Genomic DNA, 18,064 nt, shown 5'->3' on the forward strand with positions numbered 1-18,064 from the left:
AAACTCTCACATTATGACACTGACCATAAATCATTCAGATGATGGTCGGGCCATTACACCCACACTGTCAATCACCCGGTAACTGTCTTCAAATTACCAGTACCGGTTTTAAGTTTTAAGTGTATCAGTCCCGATTTAGTAGTGTTACCAAGCCCGTTTTCTAACCTTTGAGAATCACGAGAAAACCACAAATATTGGAGAGTCCGCTTGAAAAACTAGAGCTGTCTGTGAAGTGGTTGGCTGGCTGACTACCCCGGAGTGAGACCAGCAATATCAGGGTTCTTCAGTTATGTGTCTAGAACTTTTGTGCGTGGTTTGGTTGCTATACATGCAGTAAAATTTCAGTTTTTATATAGAAACCAAAAATTCTGCTCCAGACTGGCTGAATCTTGTTTGTATTCGTTCCAAATTTTGATCAAGAGAAAAAAAAAAGTCAAATATGTATGGAGAAGTTTTGAATAATTAAACTACCAAGAATAAACAGGAAGTGTCATGTGTGTGTGACTCCTACGTTTGTGACATTTACACTAACATAGCTCGTTTATAACACAAGAGCCTGAAGAAGACTATAGTTTTTTGTGTGTTGTAGCTCTGTACTAGAGGTTTTTGTGTGATTAAGAAGTTTTGCCTCTGTGTAGTTGAGTTAGCTGGTCATCTTCTTCCATGCCCAGATACCACCAGGTGAGTACACAGTAGATGAATACATAGTGGTGTCAATGCCATACTCTTGATGTGCTAACGTGTGCAGTTGTTTTTGCTGTGTTAATACGAAACGTTCATATATCCCCTACTTCTTTTGACACTTATTTATGACATAGACTTTCCCGAGCACTCCCCACACACTTCCCCAACACAGCATTATGTATTCTCTCTCTCTCTCTCTCTCTCTCTCTCTCTCTCTCTCTCACTCTCAGATCTACAGTCTTGACTCTCGCTCCGTGTATGGACCTGAATTTTTCACCCTCACTCACCGAGTCTGTGAGTGTTTGGGAACTGTCTATACTATACTGACCTCTTAGTTACTCCTCCAGTTCTGGTTTTAAGACAGAAGCTTTGGGTACCTGTAAAGTTTAGGTCTCTTGTCTGGGTGTGAAATACAAAATTGTGAATCTCCGAACACCTGTGATGACTCTTACTTCTGACCTCTATCCTTTTTTTTCGCCAAGGGTGTATCGTTGATTTATGGTGGTCTTGGCACGCACACTACCTTGCCAGGCTATGGTGAGTGGCCACGCACCTCATGGTAGATAAAGATCACTCCTAGATTAACAACCAAACATCCTCTCTACCATATCCTTTTATAATTCATACGAGTTGTTACCTTGAGTTCTTGCTGTAAGTTCATGTTCGTTTAAATCACGTAATTTTCGGTGTTAGGTTAAATTATATAGATTAGGTTAACTTTGGTTGTCAGTTAGGAATATAGTAAATTACCCTGTTGATATCATGATGAAAGTTTGTATTGGTTAGAATGTTAAATTGAGTTAGAAATATACAGTGACGTCGTAGTTGATTGAAACCTTGTAGACACGTGAACGCTTTGTCTATCGGGGTCAGGGGCGCCTTGAAACCTTCAGGTTGGGGGATCGAACGCGGGCTCGGAGGTACTTGGCGCTGACGTTCTTCTCTGCCAACAGCGGCCTCATATTTCACGGGTTGTGAATAAAACAGCTCAGGGCGGCGGCTTTGAAGTTCTTAGGCGGGGGCTGCTGCTGGATAAGGAGAGCGGAGTGTCTTGGGACAACCTCCAGACAATAACGGATAAGAAAGGATTTGTGGTAAGAGCCGCATAATGTAAGCTACGAACGGCACCGCCACACTGTTTATTTATTATTATTATTTATCATCACAAGGAGATTAAACTCCTCTGTTTATTTCTTATTAAAGCATACTAACGCTATCTGGGGGTTAGGTTAGGTTGGTTATTCTTAAGGTGAAATATGCTGGGGTGTCCAATTTACCGTGATCCTTTATTTATTTTTTTTAAAACAGATGGCACTTCGGTATGACCTGACACTATAAACGGTATAATGGAGATACTATTACGTGTTTACGGAACTATAATAACAATGGAGTCACGCTATAGTTAGTACATTAGCTGTGGTATATGTTGCAATGGTACCGTGTGTGTAATGGCCAGGAAGATGTGACGATAACGTGTAACAATAAGACAAAGTAGAGGCGTAAGTGGTGTTTCCTGTTACTGTCAGAGTTAATTATTTTGTTATTGTTCTTCAGTTGTTAGCGGCGGGTGGAAGGAGAGCGGGGATTATGTATGAAACTCAAGCTATGGGGCCGTATTTTACTTAAGTCACTGAAGCTACTACATAAAGTTTGATTTTTTTTAAGGGGTTCGTATGTTAAATTTTTCTACCGTAGGTCGCAGTCTTACCGCAGTCTTGTACCACAGCTCTCTCCAGAAATGAAACACCCTCCCGCCTCGATCCCAGTCACCCACCATGAAAACTGTTTTACCCAACGTGTGATCTAACATAAATTTGGGAGGGGCTCACCATCTGTTGTTATCATATGTATTCTTGAAAGTTTTTTGCCATTGTAACCGTAGTCATCCACCTACGTGATGTGGCATAATGGTAATGTTGACGTCTAAGCCAGGTAAAAGTGACCCTCCTAAATTCAGTAGTTGTGACCCACCCCTTAAATCGACCCCTTCAATTCCGTAGTTTTGACCCACCCCTTAAATTAGTCACGTCCTGTCCACATGTAGGTGTTAGTTGATAGCTTAAAGGTGGTATCTCGTTATTAAAATTAAGTGACAGTTAGTTTATTTGTTAGTAGCTATGACCGTGTTGAGAATAATTAAGAAACTACCGTATAACGTGAATCATCAGTGTCTCTCTGCATTATTGACCAGGTATTCTGTGTTGAGTGAATTACAGATAAATTGATTAAATACCTGTGTGTGTTATCCAGGCTTATTTTTAACTTTGTTTATCTAACTCAGTGCCTCGTGGGGTCACATAACCTCAGTGCCTCGTGGTCCAGATTACAGCCTCAGTTATCACTATTATGCTCCTGTTATCTCCGTTATTGCACACACACACACACACACACACACACACACACACACACACATACATACATCAGTTGTGCTTGTGCGTGTTGGCGACTCGTGGTGCCTGAAGGACTGTTGAGAGGCTATGGGTGCTATTACAAGACTCACTGTATACAATAAGTTACAACAAACCTTATAATTCAAGGTATTAGTCTATATACCTTGTCTCACTCAAACGTCGGTGTGCAAAATTATGAACCTTCCAGAACTGCTAGTGAGTGATTGGCATGTGTTAAGTGTTACAATCTCGTGTGGGTGGGTGCGTGCGTGCGTGAGTGCGTGCGTGTGTGCGTGCGCGGGACATAGATGTTTAAATTTGAATTGTGAGGAGAGAGGAGAGCTGAACCATAGGGGGCCGGTGGTGGTAATCAATACTGGCAGCTGACCCACTGAAACACACACACACACACACACACACACACACACACACACACACACTGGTTTACATACATACCTACATGCCGAAATTATAGAACAGACATATTAAAATACTATATGCATTACAATAAAGAATTATTTCATACATGCATACACACTCCCATTATAACCCCCTAATACTAAACCCCCGAACACTGAACCCCCGAACACTGAACCCCCGAACACTGAACCCCTAACACTGAACCCCTTAACACTGAACCCTAACACTGAACCCCTAACACTGAACCCTAACACTGAACCCCTAACACTGAACCCCTTAACACTGAACCCCCTAACACTGAACCCCCTTAAAACTGAACCCCCAACACTGAACCCCTTAAAACTGAACCCCTTGATATAATAAATTCGAACCCCCTACTATCTCACACTGCGCTAAACATAAGGTTACATCTCAGGCACTGCGCCCTTCTGGATATATTGCTGACATGGTACTAAGAGTCACCAACGGCCTGGCCATGGGTCTGAGCCACTCAAGCCATACGTGTTCCAAGGGCTTATCAGTGCTAGTAATGCAAATCTGCTTTGTACTTTGTTACAGCTGAAACGAATTACAGGCGAGCCACCCCCCTCACTCGGTCACCACCCCCCCACACTCGGTCACCACCTCTCTTGCTCAATGATTCAATAACTCCCACATATAACTTTTATATCATGTTTTACTTTTACATAAATTAAAGTAACGTTTTTTGTTTTGTTTTTATCGACGTGGCTCACATCTTTCAGTGCTTTACATTACCTCTGGGTGAACGAAGTGAACGCCAATTATATTATAACTTTATTGATCCCGTGTTTATGGTTATAGCCTCTGAATGGATTGCTCTATCGTATGGATGGATGTCGACTCAAAGGGCTAAAAATAAAACACTGGTCGGAAGCTTATCCTTTAACATGTATCAGAGGTGTAACAGTCTCTCTCTCTCTCTCTCTCTCTCTCTCTCTCTCTCTCTCTCTCTCTCTCTTGTTGTGTTTGTGAGTCATACATAAATTGTCATCTTTGTTCCTTTCCCTTTATTTCTCCTTTCTTTGTCTTCATTTTTCTTCTTCATTCTTCTTCTCGTTGTTACTATTCCTGTTATAGTTTTATCACAATGGTTACTACTACTACTATTTTTAAACGTGGCCTTCATCCTTCCCCCAATAGCCACACCTTCGCCAGATCTATGCGGCATTCAGTGACTGTTGCCTCATAGTCAATATCTGCGACTGTTGTTTGCTTTGGGACCGAAGATCTAGTTCCCCTGAGGCAAAGCAGTGCGGACTAAGCAGAGAGAAAGACAGTCGACATCTCAACCAGGCTGCAACGTGGCTCTGGGCTTCTGTTTGTTAAAGATAACACCTCGGCCAGTCTTGCATAGAAGCATCTTGCACTTGGTCCCATCCCACCAGAAGTTGTGAACACCAGGGGAGTAAAGTTGCCTTGATTCACATTCTGAATTCTCAACCCCCATACGTCCTATTCTTGTCGCTCTCGTTCCTTCTGTGTGCAGCCTCGAGAGTCAGGTTATGGTGACATACGGCCATAGGGTCGAATATCCTGACGTCAAAGAAGGCTGTCCGTGCGTCGAGAATCCTCGAGTGCTGACGTCCACACGGCTTCGTTGGATGTGTTGGAAGTCCTGTGATGGAGATTCTCACCGTCCAACGGAAGCAGGGTTGGTTCCATTGTGCCGTGGCAGATTTTCTTCGGAATATTTGCTGAGATCCCTTACTTCGTCATGCTTCATGTATACGAAGCCCCCTTTCTTACACACGCATGGCGTGGTCGATGTCGTAATGAGCCACACTGCTTTGGGTGGGCAAACCTCGACCTTAGGGTAATGGCATCTGTAAATTCTTGTTTATTAAGGCTGAAACCTTTTGCCTATATCGGTAACGTTGTTAGCCAGTACGAGGCGCCCACCTCCTGTGCAAAAGCTACTTTTTTCAAGTTCTCTGGCACTTGCAGCATCAGTTGTTGCACTTTACCACTTTGGGTGTGCTTTCGTTCTATCGTAATGGACCTTCGAATCTTGTTTAATCCGTTGCTCAGAGTTCTTATGTTCGGTGGCAGCAAGTTCCTCTTGACTGGTCATTCCCATTTCACCCAGTCTCGGTGGTAATGCAAGGAGTGGCCTTTCTGCTGGGGTTAAGTGAAAGTGTTTCACTATTGTTGGAATAAAAGCGACTTTGATGGCTTCTTCCAGAGGGTGGAGGAGGGATCCGATATCGGGGGAAGTGCGCATCAGGTAATTTCAGCGATGCTCGACTCCATGGGTGAATGCCGCAAACGCTGCATGTGGCTCTGTTTTAGCAATTTCAGACAGAACTTGAATTTCCTTCACCCACTCCTTTACCTTTTCCGTTACGTACTCGGTCTTGAAGTTATTCGTGCCAATTACCGCACCTACTGTAGGTGTCTTTGGCCGTCCTTTGTTATTTTAGCCTCACTTCCGTTGAAAACCTCTATTGCCCGGACATGGTTTTCTGGTTTCACAATGAGGAAGGACTTGCTGGCATTTGGGTGGTACCCTATTTGTGAACCACGTGATGTTACCAGGTCCTACCACTTTTTGATGTCCTCCACTTTTCCTGATCCAGTAAGGTCATCAGCATAAGACGGTACTACTACTATTACTACTACTACTATTTCCCTTTTTAAGTGGCCTCCAGCCTCCCCTTATAGCCACACCTTCGCCACCATTTTATTACCTTAATATTTGTTATTTTAATGCAAAGATAATTAATTACCCGAGTTGAGTTAGTAAAGCCGCAGATCTATTTATCATCTTTTTATGAATGGAAGTTTTGCTACTATTGATCCTGGCTTTATGAATGAAGGGCTACAGTAGGTAAGACGAGCTGTTGTTTACTTCCTGTAAGTGTCGGGTGTAGTCAGCTGGTTCTCTCACCTACATCTCCGCTGACATTGATTTTTGAAGACCCGCTCTCACACTGCCAGGTTGCCCTCTCCCGGCCGTCAGCAGGTGTCAAGTGGTGTCAGGACATGTTCTCGTGAGTCGGGTATCAGGATGTGTTCCCGTGTGTGTGTCAGGACGTGTTTTCGTGTGTCATGTGTCAGGACGTGTTCTCGTGTGTCAGGTGGTGTAAGGACGTGTTTTCGTGTGTAAGCGGGAATCCGCAGTTGTCCCAGGATGCCAGGAGATTTGCTGTCAGTCAGCACATGGTCCCAGGGTGCCAGGAAGAGTTATAGGGTGTCAGCAGATGTTCCGGGTGTCAGGAGGTGTTTCTGACTATATATTATCATACTAGTGGTCGTGTAAGGTACAGTAAACACGTGTAAGCAGGACCACCACTGTCTCGCAAGAGTATCAGCAGTATTAAGAAGAAACTTGTCAGATTTCGTTTTGAAGACCCTGGCGAGTGTCCAGGAATAATTACTTTATATTCTGGTAACCTGCGGACTGAGCTAAAGCACCGGACGACAGCACTGTGATCTCTGCTTGTACATATTTGCGACACGTTTTAACATTTACTGGTCTAGCGCCTCCATTTAATATTCTGCTCTGATGTTATTGTATGTGAATGAATCTTTGCAATATTTATCACTCCTTTCATTAGAGTAAGTCGCTCTTAGGTGTACTGTATGTGTGTGGATTATAGGCCAGGCTGTCATATGTGTGTCCCGTGTGTGGGTCCTGATACTCTAAAGTGGCAACCTCTCCAGTCTGCATTCCACGGAAGACTGTCTGGGTGCTTGAAGACGTTTCCCACTGGCTGAAGAATGTTTCGAGTTAGTCATTCTGAGTAATAAATAACTTCTTGATAAACTCCTTGGCTGAGCCTATGTTTTATTTTGTTGTGATACGTGAAATTTAGGTCAGGAAACACACACAAAAAAAGGCGCAATATTGGCCGGAAGGAGAAAATTTATATTACAGTAGGTGGGGTCGGCGCCCGTTTTTTGATGCAGGTAATTTTTAACTTGACCCTAAGCATGATGTGGTGGTTTAACTTGCTGTGTGACGTATAAACACTCTGATGGCTGAACAAAAACAAAAGGTGGGTCGATAGGTAAGACAGAACTATTATTTTTATTTGAGTTGACTCGGTGTTGTTCCTCCTGACCCCCCCCCCCCACACTCCTCTACCGTGCTATGGTTGAAGTGGGTTATATAATACTTTCTTCCTTGACTTTTTTTTGTTACTTTCTAAAACAGAATAAAGATCAAATTTATCACAGTTGAGCTTCATGTTTCTAACCTAACCTAACTTAACTGTACGGGGTTATCTGTTTGTAGCAAAGTGTGTAGTAAAGCCTTAATAATGCCAAGTGCCACTGAGCTTGTCTATGGGAGGATGGATATTTGATCATGACGACGACGTGATGGTAACGGTTTGCAGAAAGTATCGGGAGTGACGGCTGGGAGGAAGTATCGGGAGTGACGGCTGGGAGGAAGTATCGGGAGTGACGTCTGGGAGGAAGTACCGGGAGGGACGGCTGGGAGGAAGTACCGGGAGGGACGGCTGGGAGGAAGTACCGGGAGGGACGGCTGGGAGGAAGCACCGGGACAGGTCAGAATGTCGTGAGGGAGGACGTAAAGGCTCTGGGTCATCCATGTATTCTGTTGTAATGGCTCAGTGTGAGGCTCCCCTGAATTTAAGGTTCGTCCATTTTCCGTCGAAGGTCTCACGTTTTGCGGTGTGTATCTGAGATTTTAAGTGGTTAAGGGAGAGGACGAGGGAGGCTTCTTTGTTCTCTTTGTTGTTTACTTCTTTGGCGAGGCGATCAGATGTCACGGGCAGGAGTTCGTTTGTGTGAGCGAAAATCTAACCCGACACTGGGAGCGAGGATGGGTTGCGTCATTGAGGGATAAGAATCGAGTTCTTCCTAGCGCGGATGTTCAGTACTGATAAGGGTATTCTTATCTTTAGAGCAGGCGTAACAATTGCCATCATGTAGTACTATGTGTTGTGACGTAGAGAAACAGCGAAGGAGTGATCAGAGGCCCTTGAGGAACACCACCTCGCTGCTGGGCTTCTCATCATTGACTATGACTCATTGTGATTCACTTATCGGAAGGTTTATATTAGTTTCTTATAATTATAATTTTGAGATATTTAATAAGTTGAGTATTTACCTCCTTTCTCTGGCCTTAACTCTGTACATTTATCGATCTCTACCAGTCTACAGTGTCAGGTATGTGCCGTTAACTCTGTACATTTATCGATCTCTACCAGTCTACAGTGTCAGGTATGTGCCGTTTGCCATCATCTTCTGCATTGTCTCCGTTGTTATTGTTGTCAAGTTCTTCCACGAGTTAGACTGAGAAAGAGTGTCGTAAGAATGTAAAGATCCCTTACATAACGTCGAGGGAGACACATTGAGTCTTCCCTGTAACCTGGAGTGAGGGATAAGTCGGTTTTTTACGTGACTCAAGTGTGAGACACATTCTGGCGTAACAGCGTGAAGTTCTCGCACGGAGCCTGGTGTGACAGTGCGGTCTCCCACACAACTGATGTAAATAGTCTCTCTTACATGACTTAAGCGAGAGAGAGGTTTTGGCATAATACGGTGAACGTCCTTGTGTATGCCACTAGTTGGATGTCACCTCGGCGTCACTTACAGGATCCCGGTAAATCAATACGCAGTGGATATTATCATATTAATGTCGTGTGCTAGAGTTTTAATATGAGTGATATGACTGTAAGTTCCCGACTTAGACCTTCACGCCCACCATACACACTCATGGGCGAAGGGAAGCACTTCAACTGGCCAGAGACGCTGTTGTGTAACGTATACATTTTCGTACCTCGCCTATGAGAGTATTAGGAGTGGTAGGCATCCTTTCGCTCGTGTGTAGGTGTGTCAGAGAATGTGTGTATGTGCTCTTATTTATGACTGTAAAATCTAGGAACAAATGGCGAGATCTCAGACGGGTGTGATATCGGTGGTCTGTTGTTCTGTGATGTGGTGCGAAGATGGACTGGGCCTGGCTCACCTCTACTGAAACACACTCACGTATATTTTTTCTTCTTCGGCCAGTGTGGGTGTGGGGTAAACAGAATCGGTCTCAGGGGTGGAGGCCATGTTGACTTAGGTTGGGGTTCTTTAACTGTTGGCTGGGTGGGGGGGGGGGGTATCAGGGAGGGTGGGAAAGCCGTTGTTAGGAGTCTCTCTACCGTGTCTCACCTTTCCCATAAGCGACTCCCCCTCTTCCATCCCATGGGTGCTTTCCTCTCCCGCTTGCCTCTCCTCCCCTTACCACTAGTCCACACACACACGCACACACCATGAATCTACAAGCCTTGGAAAACCTGGAAAAGCCTTGGAATAAGTTTCGACTCAAGGAAAAGTCTTGGAAGTGAATCGATTATGTGAAAAGCCTTAAGACCCCGGGTGTTACTTCTGGGATATGATGGCCAGGGGTAAGTTCCAAGTACATACCTGGAAAAATGTACCTGTGAGCCATCTAACCAAACACGTGTACTTCTGTATATTAAATTTCGAGCAAAAAAACATTAGTTACGAAAAGGAAAAATTCTTGTATTAATTAATGGTTAATCTCTAAAAATATCTTTTAAAGACCACAAGGTGAATGGTTAAATGCCAAGAGGAAATAATATTTTTTTTACACATATGGCAGAGGAGTTTGTTGAGGTATATACTGGACATGTGTGTGGCTGAGGTTAAGAACACACACACACCCCACACACACACACGGGGGAAAGTATATCTGAGACAAACATCCTTGGAAATTCCGTTGTGTACGCGTGAGTGCGTGTATGGTGTTACCGAGTCGCCCATGTCTATCCGGGTCGCGCAAAACATCTGGTAAATATCACACACACAGTCAATGGAGTGAGGACATACATACATACATACATACATACATACATACATACATACATACATACATACAGTCGCGGTCAAAAGTAATTATCCATCTTACTACCGTAACCGCTAGCTCGATGCCTTTCTACACGACAGGTCACAGGAGGGTGGGGGAGGTATTGATGGGGGAAGGAGGACCTGGGTAAGGTAGGTGTGTGTGTGTGTGTGTGTGTGTGTTAGAATTATCCTTAACACCTGAAGAAGGTGTTAAAGTTGGTGGATGTAGCTTGACGTTGGCCAACCAAACAACCAACCAACCAGGAGGGCGAGTGTCCTGTGGAGGTGAAGGGGAGGCGTCATATAGACTTAACTTTCCCTTGGTTATCGTTGCCTGTACTTGAGATTCTGGGGAGGAGTGTGAGTGAGCTATCTGGCTTCCTTGAGTGAAAGTCCCTGATATGACAACATAAGAGAGGAGGGGGTCCTGGCTTGCTCACCACCAGTAACACTAAACGAGGCTGTTATACTTGATTACTTCTACCTCTCGCCACTACTGTTCTTGAAAAATGAAGAAGAATGAATTGCTGGATATAATGTGACTTTGTCCACCCTTGTATCCTCCGTCCTAAGAAGACTACGGGAGGCCATTAGATACTGAATGACCTGTGTTGTTAAGCATTAAAACTGAATGCGATTTCCACCTTTTGTATTCAATATTTCTCCTCATACATACCTACATACGTCTCATAGAGTAGTAAGACAACACAAAAAACAGTTCTGTGACCGCTAAATGTAGTAATATATTGGAACAGGACCAAACTTATATAACAACGTGAACTGAACAATTGAATTGATTTTAACGATGACAATAACAGGATCTACTGACAACTAATAAGGGACAATAAAATAACTCACTTAGTCTAACTGCAAAACGACCACTGCTAACAACCTACTAACTATAACGACCACTGCTAACAACCCACTAACTACCATTACTAACAACCCACTAACTATAACGACCACTGCTAACAACCCACTAACTATATAACTAATTACTAACAACGCAAACTGCACAATGACTACTGTTAACTGGCTAACTACAAAACGACCACTGCTAACAACCCACTAACTACATAACTAATTACTAACAACGCAAACTACACAATGACTACTGTTAACAACTGGCTAACTACAAAACGACCATTGCTAACAACCCACTAACTACATAACTACCTTTACTAACAACCCACTAACTATAACGACCATTACTAACAACCCACTAACTACAACACGACCATTACTAACAACCCACTAACTACAACACGACCATTACTAACAACCCACTAACAACAAAACGACCACTGCTAACAACTCGCTAACTACATAACTACCGGGGTGACAGCGCACCAGGATACAGCCGTATGGGCCATGTCCGGTACTCGTCATAGTGCCTCCAGTGCCACACACACACACCGCCTCGATAAGCAGCCATCTGGGGTGAGGCACTTACTCTTGGAGCCAGACACATTCAGGGACCTCAACTCGGTGTTCCTTATGGCATCACCACTCACAGGATGGGTATGGGGTGCACAATAAACTAGCCGCTGTTAAATCAAAAAGAAAACCAATTCCTTCCCGCCATAACTACCAACACTTACCAGATAATACAACCAATGCCTTTACTGCCACCACCGTCTGCCATCACCTGCCACCACAACTGTACCATCACCTGCCACCACTACCGTCTGCCATCACCTGCCTCCACTACCGTCTGCCATCACCTGCCACCACTACCGTCTGCCATCACCTGCCTCCACTACCGTCTGCCATCACCTACCACCACTGTACCATCACCTGCCACCACAAGAGGGGCGAAGGATGGATGGAGGGGGGGGGGAGGGAGGGAGGGAGGGAAGGAGGGAGATAGATTACAGGCTTGGGGTTGTGGAAAAACGATAACACGTACTATTGTGTACGAAATCCGGCCATGGGCGTGCCCCTTTATTATGCTGATTGTTGTTTATTAAATATAACAAACCAAACAATGACGGGGATGATGAGCGGTTTTTTTTATTTCACTTTCTTGAGGGAAGCGACAAATACGCCTTCACTTCCTCAACGCCTCCATCACACAAACGATGCTGGTCTTCCCCATAAACTGCGTATTACTCAAGATCTTCTTTTCCTGCGTAAATTGTGTCTTTCGAGGTTTTAGCTTAAACGCGTAAATGGTTCTTGTGATGTGATTGTTTCCCGTGTAATTTCAAATTTTATGTCATTTCATCCCGCTATTAAAATTGCTTCAGTGAATGATACTCTTTTACATGCTTGGTTAATCTGACGCGTGGCTTGGTAATTATATTTTTTGAGCCTGTATGAATGTTGTATTGCGTGGTCGTGCAGATATGTGGATGGTTAATAGAATGATTCGTGGATGTTATCACTCGGCACCTGTCATTATTACGGTTCATGGTAATTATCTCTCCTGTCACATTACCAGAGGTGGGTGGGTGAGTGAGTGTGTCCTATATTGCGTAAACGTGATAATTTGAACAAAACAGAGGATTTTAATGAAGCTTACAAAATAATGACGCCAAAACTGACGAGATAAATCACCCAGTACTATTATTAGTATATCCTCTCATTATTCTGTCCAATAGTGACCACTTGGACTCTACTATGGCAGGGGGTGGGGAGAGAACTTGCACAACCTAAACAAATAGTGTACTATAGACCGTTTCCGTCCGTGTACGTGTCTGGGAGTTGTGAACATTATAGATAGATCAAATAACTATAGATTTTAATCCAATTTGATAGAGGTGTAAATAAATCACAGCAAGATGTTAGTGGAAGTTATTAATTAGCATTTTCTGCCATTGTTCTCCTTGGTTGTGGTGCGGGGAAGACTTTCTCGCCTTTACTGTCAACTTTGTTTTTCTTACCTTGAAAGACATAAGGCTGTCAGTACCAGGGGAGGAAGACATTTTATCGTTACACCGAATGTTGGTATTATTATATTTCAAAAGATAACGGGTACTTTTGAGGGGTTCAACGATGGTACGATAGCGGCAACTTTTGAAGGGTTCAACTATATTACGATAGCCGGTGTGAGTGTTTTATAAAGATGTTGATCGTGTGTCTGTGGACCCAAAAATAAATTAAATGCCAACTTTGAACGCCTGAACTGGTCTAGAATATGTGTGACAATTCAGGTGGGTTTTTTATATACAGGATATCCTGAAGATTAGACACCCCAGCGAATTTCACCTGGAGATTAATCACCCTAACGCTGACCTAGGTTAACTTGATCTAACCTACCCTAACCTACAACCCCCCAGGTATCCCTACAGCACACGGGCATAAGATGGTTGATCTTTAAACTCGTTAATGTGACGCAACTTGTAAATAACCTGAGTGACGCACGATTTGTTAAACAATCTGTATGAGGGACGCAACTTGTACACAAACTGTATGAATGACGTACAACTTGTATATATACACACACAATCTCTGAGTGACGCATCTTGTGAGTGGCGTGTTGTTTACATGTGTCAAACCTTGATGGGATTATCACAGTGACCAAGACGGCCACGGTTGAGTCGCCTTGTTCTAGAGTATAGAAGGCTTTGTGTGTGTGTGTGAGAGATATGTTGTGTGTAGGTGTATGTTTGTGTGTGTGTGAGATATGTTGTGTGTAGGTGTATGTTTGTATGTGTGGCACTACATGTGTATTTTACGGTATTACAACTTAAGGTTAATCTGGCGAAAAAAATGACTAGGCTATTAATGCATTTCTGCCACGTGTAAATTTGAACACATCCCCCTCATCACTGTTCGAAGGTAACTGACCTCTCCTGCTGCTAGAGTCCTAATATCCACCTCCCGTCCTCTGCTTCTCCAGTCTAGAGGATGCCAAGACATATTTTATTTGAAACTTGTGTACACACTCCGCTACGTAATGAACACTGACTCCTGTTGTCTTGGGAAAGTTGTCAAAATCCTTTGTCTGTTGTTTCGTATTGGCGTCCGGTACCTACATAAGAATGATGAGTTTCTTAGATTTATCATTGTTGTTTAAATAGTTTTACTTCTTTATATTGGTAAGTGCATTACTGTTAAGTGAAAGGAGTTTGAGAGTACTATATAATATATGGCGTGTTTGTTTGGTGATTTATGGGTAGAATTGTCTTTTCCTCTTGTGACGTCACACAAGGCTGAGCAAATAGTCGGTGATTTTTCCTTCTTTTATGTTTATTAATAATATTGATGTGTGTGTGTGTGTGTGTGTGTGTGTGTGTGTGTGTGTGTGTGTGTGTGTGAAAAGTAATTATTAGAATCAGACGTGAAATCATTTAGTGTGGCTCAGAAAAGTTGCCGTTATCTGAGAATGTCATCTGAGTTACCACACAAATTAACATCATAAAGGGTACCGCCTCACAACTTGCGTCTGTACCGGAACTAGACGCGCTGTGTCATTTACCAGTAAGGAGGATGAACTTGACCGGCGAATCTTCGGGGAGTGTTGAGTGTGAAGCAGCCAGCCACCGTGGGAGATGTGGCTGGCTGAAGGTGACCACGTCATTGTTTGATGTAGGTTCTTGACGCACCAGACCAACTCGCCACCCACCACCATCCGCTGTCGCTCACCACCACCTCTCTGTTCCTGCTTGTAGTTTTGTGTCACCGATTTAGAGAATGCGTCCAGTGTTGTCTTGATGTTCATATTACTGTCTGTGTGTCGGAATAAATGTTGCAAGTATGATAAAGTCTCTTCTTATTAAGTTAGTCTGGCTGGATCTCTGACTGGATTGTATTTTTTGCGATCTGTTGTGTGATCTTTGTTGACCTGTAGAATGACCATACCATTGTGAATGTGAACTTCGAGACTTCAATGCAATGTCTGGAGTACAGTCTTTCTCGTTTCCCAGGACGAACACCAGTGGTTTCTACCTCGCCTTCACTTTACTTACCTGTAAGTTTTTTTTTTCCCATGGGGTGAACAGACACGGTCATTTGTTGCCTTCAGGGTGAATACTTTATGGTTTGAGTGGACAATAGTGATGATTTACGAAGTGACCTAGAAAAAACCTACTGTATATTACTGTACAGGACTCGTGTATTGCGTTACATGTTGCAGTTGTAGCTATTAGTTTGGGCTAGAATAAAAAAGTAAGAATATCTTCACCGCCTTTTCAGTAAACAGACTGAGGAATGTTTTAATATATCGCTGTAACGTTAATGGCAACTTTCATTTAAATTTATCTGAAAATTAGATACCCCAGCTTATTTTATCTAAAGAGTAAGAACCCTAATGCTAACCTAACCTAAGCCCCAGGTAGCGTTAGGGTGGTTAATCTGCAGGTGATCCCATTTATTTACTTTTTCATTACCAACCGAATGTCTCGTAACTGGTGCACGGTGGCCGGAATAAAAAAAAAAATCGTCTTCTCTCTTTACTTCAACCACTGTCGTTCGTTCTTCGTTCTCCTACACCGTAATTAGTCAAAACCCAGTCATGATGTGGTCGTTCAGGTCGTGTAAGAGTGGCGGTGAGAAGAGTTTATATGACTTACCTGAAGATTAGACACTCCAGCTTATTTCTCCTGAAGATAAACACTTTTAACGTTACCTTGGGGAGAGTTAGGTTAGGTTAGATTAGCTTAGCATTAGGATGGCTAATCTAAAGGTGAAATTAGCTGTGGTGTTAAATCCTCAGGTGAATTGTTTCTGAAAGGGAGATTTTGTTTGTGTTTTGAAAGGTTCTTAGGATAAATTTTCATCCTGACATGATGTAGTCATAGTGTAGTTGCGAGTCCATTTTAGTCGACGTAGTTTGTTTTATCCTAAGGTGAAAAAAAATAAGTATGAACTTAAGAATCTATGAGAATTGACTTTGGCTTTCAAGAATCTCTCTCTCTCTCTCTCTCTCTCTCTCTCTCTCTCTCTCTCTCTCTCTGCACCTGGTGGTATCATACCTTGCGTCACCGCCGATAATTTACATGGTCAACAGGTCACTTCCTCTACATCCGGTCACACCTAACAGTAAAATCCGGTCGTGTGGGTTATTGAGGGCGAAACATACATTACGTCTAGCTAGCGTGTACGTGGGAACTGTGTACGTGGGACCTGTGTACGTGGTGGGGGAGGTACAGTTTGTCTTTTACGTGACTCGGCTGGTCTTCCTTCCCTCCCCCATATGTTACACACACACACACACACACACACACACACACATACACACTTTAAGGTATAGTTATTGCAGTAAGATGGGATATATTTTGGGGGTAATAAATATTAAGGTAAACATTAAGGGACATTTTAAGGTAAGAATTATTATTTTTTTTAGATAGAGACAAGAGTGAGCTACATTAAATATGTAAACTTTTATGGAGTGAGCTTAGAGGTAAGTAATAAATTAGGGTGGGTTGGCTGGTGTGTGTGTGTGGGTTAGGTGGGATGGCTGGTGTGTGTGTGTGGGTTAGGTGGGTTGGCAGGTGTGGGTGTGTGGGTTAAGTGGGATGGCTGGTGTGTGTGTGTGTGTGGGGTTAGGTGGGTTGGCTGGTGTGTGTGTGTGGGTTAGGTGGGATGGCTCGTGTGTGTGGTTGAGGTGGGTAGATGGGCAGGCTGGCTGGTGGAGGGTGGTAGATGGGCAGGCAGGTGGGTGTGTAGTGTGAAGCCAAGGTTAAGCAGGTTTGGTCTCCGTTATTTACACGTGTCTAAAAAAAAAAAGAACACCACTATTATCCTGGACCTTGATCTTAGATTTAATTTAAGTCGTCTAGCAAGTAAAGATGAGGAGTGGTGTTGGGTGAAGGCCAGGGAGTATTATTGAAACAGTTTATTGATTTTGTTACAGTTTATTGACGTACAGTTTATTTAGCCCCTTAAAAATTTTAGATATAAAGTGAATAACAATATTGACGTGGCTAAGCAGGGGGGAGGTAATTATTTATTCCCAGGAGTCAATTATTTTTTCATGTTTAAATCCTATAATAGAGGTGGTTTAATTTTAGGGATTCTTTTTGGGTGTGGGGGGGGGGGAGGTGAGTTGATTTTATATATGGGGGGTATTTATTTTCTTGTGGGGAGGGATGGGTCGTTCTTTGTATATTGAATGGGAGAAGAAGTTAAACCCACGTACTGTGTTTATTTGCAGGTTAAATGGGCCCTATTCATAAAAGGTTCCCGTTAAGAATTTGTTCTTTATCCAAATGATTCGGTTCGGTCCGGTCCGGTTCAGATGGAAGAATCTTTTACCCATTAATCGTATTTTATAAATGTGTTAATACCTAAGTTTTAAGCTTACAGGTTGAGGGAGGGAAGTAAGGGGGTCTTATGTTAATGTGTGTTTGTGATGTTTTTTTTTGTGGGGGGGGGGTGAGACTTGTTTCCCCCGTGTGTTTGGTAGACAGTTGGTAAAGCTTTTGTGTGCAAGTAAACCAGGTAGTGAAGAAGACCTCCTGGGGTTATATTTCAGGTTTATTTTGTGTGATGGAAGACCAGTTGGTACAAGAGTCTTTTATGTAGGTTTGATTTGGTTGTATATATAAGGAGATGGAGTACTGTAGTTAAATTTTTTCATCTGGGTTTCAATTTTCTGTCTGTTTCATGTATGTACAGTAGACCAGCCAATAAAGAAGTCTTGGGGTACAGTTTTAGAGTGGTTTTTATGTTGTGTGTAAGGGTGAAGTCTTTGCAGTTTTGGTTTTTGTGGGTAAGTGGCTCAGACAGTGGAATAGTGATGAGGTGTGGCTGGAAACTGCGTCGCGGCGCCACAC

At 43.1% G+C, this 18,064-nt stretch overlaps 1 protein-coding gene across 1 annotated transcript in view; it reads left to right on the top strand.

Moving 5' to 3' along the window:
• LOC121854690 (cysteine and glycine-rich protein 1-like) overlaps nt 1-18,064 on the top strand; it is a 33,340-nt gene that overhangs the window by 5,189 nt on the left and 10,087 nt on the right. The window lies entirely within an intron of this gene.

The sequence above is a fragment of the Homarus americanus genome, unplaced genomic scaffold (assembly GCF_018991925.1).
Source record: "Homarus americanus isolate GMGI-L3 unplaced genomic scaffold, GMGI_Hamer_2.0 scaffold53233, whole genome shotgun sequence".
Classification (NCBI taxonomy): domain Eukaryota; kingdom Metazoa; phylum Arthropoda; class Malacostraca; order Decapoda; family Nephropidae; genus Homarus; species Homarus americanus.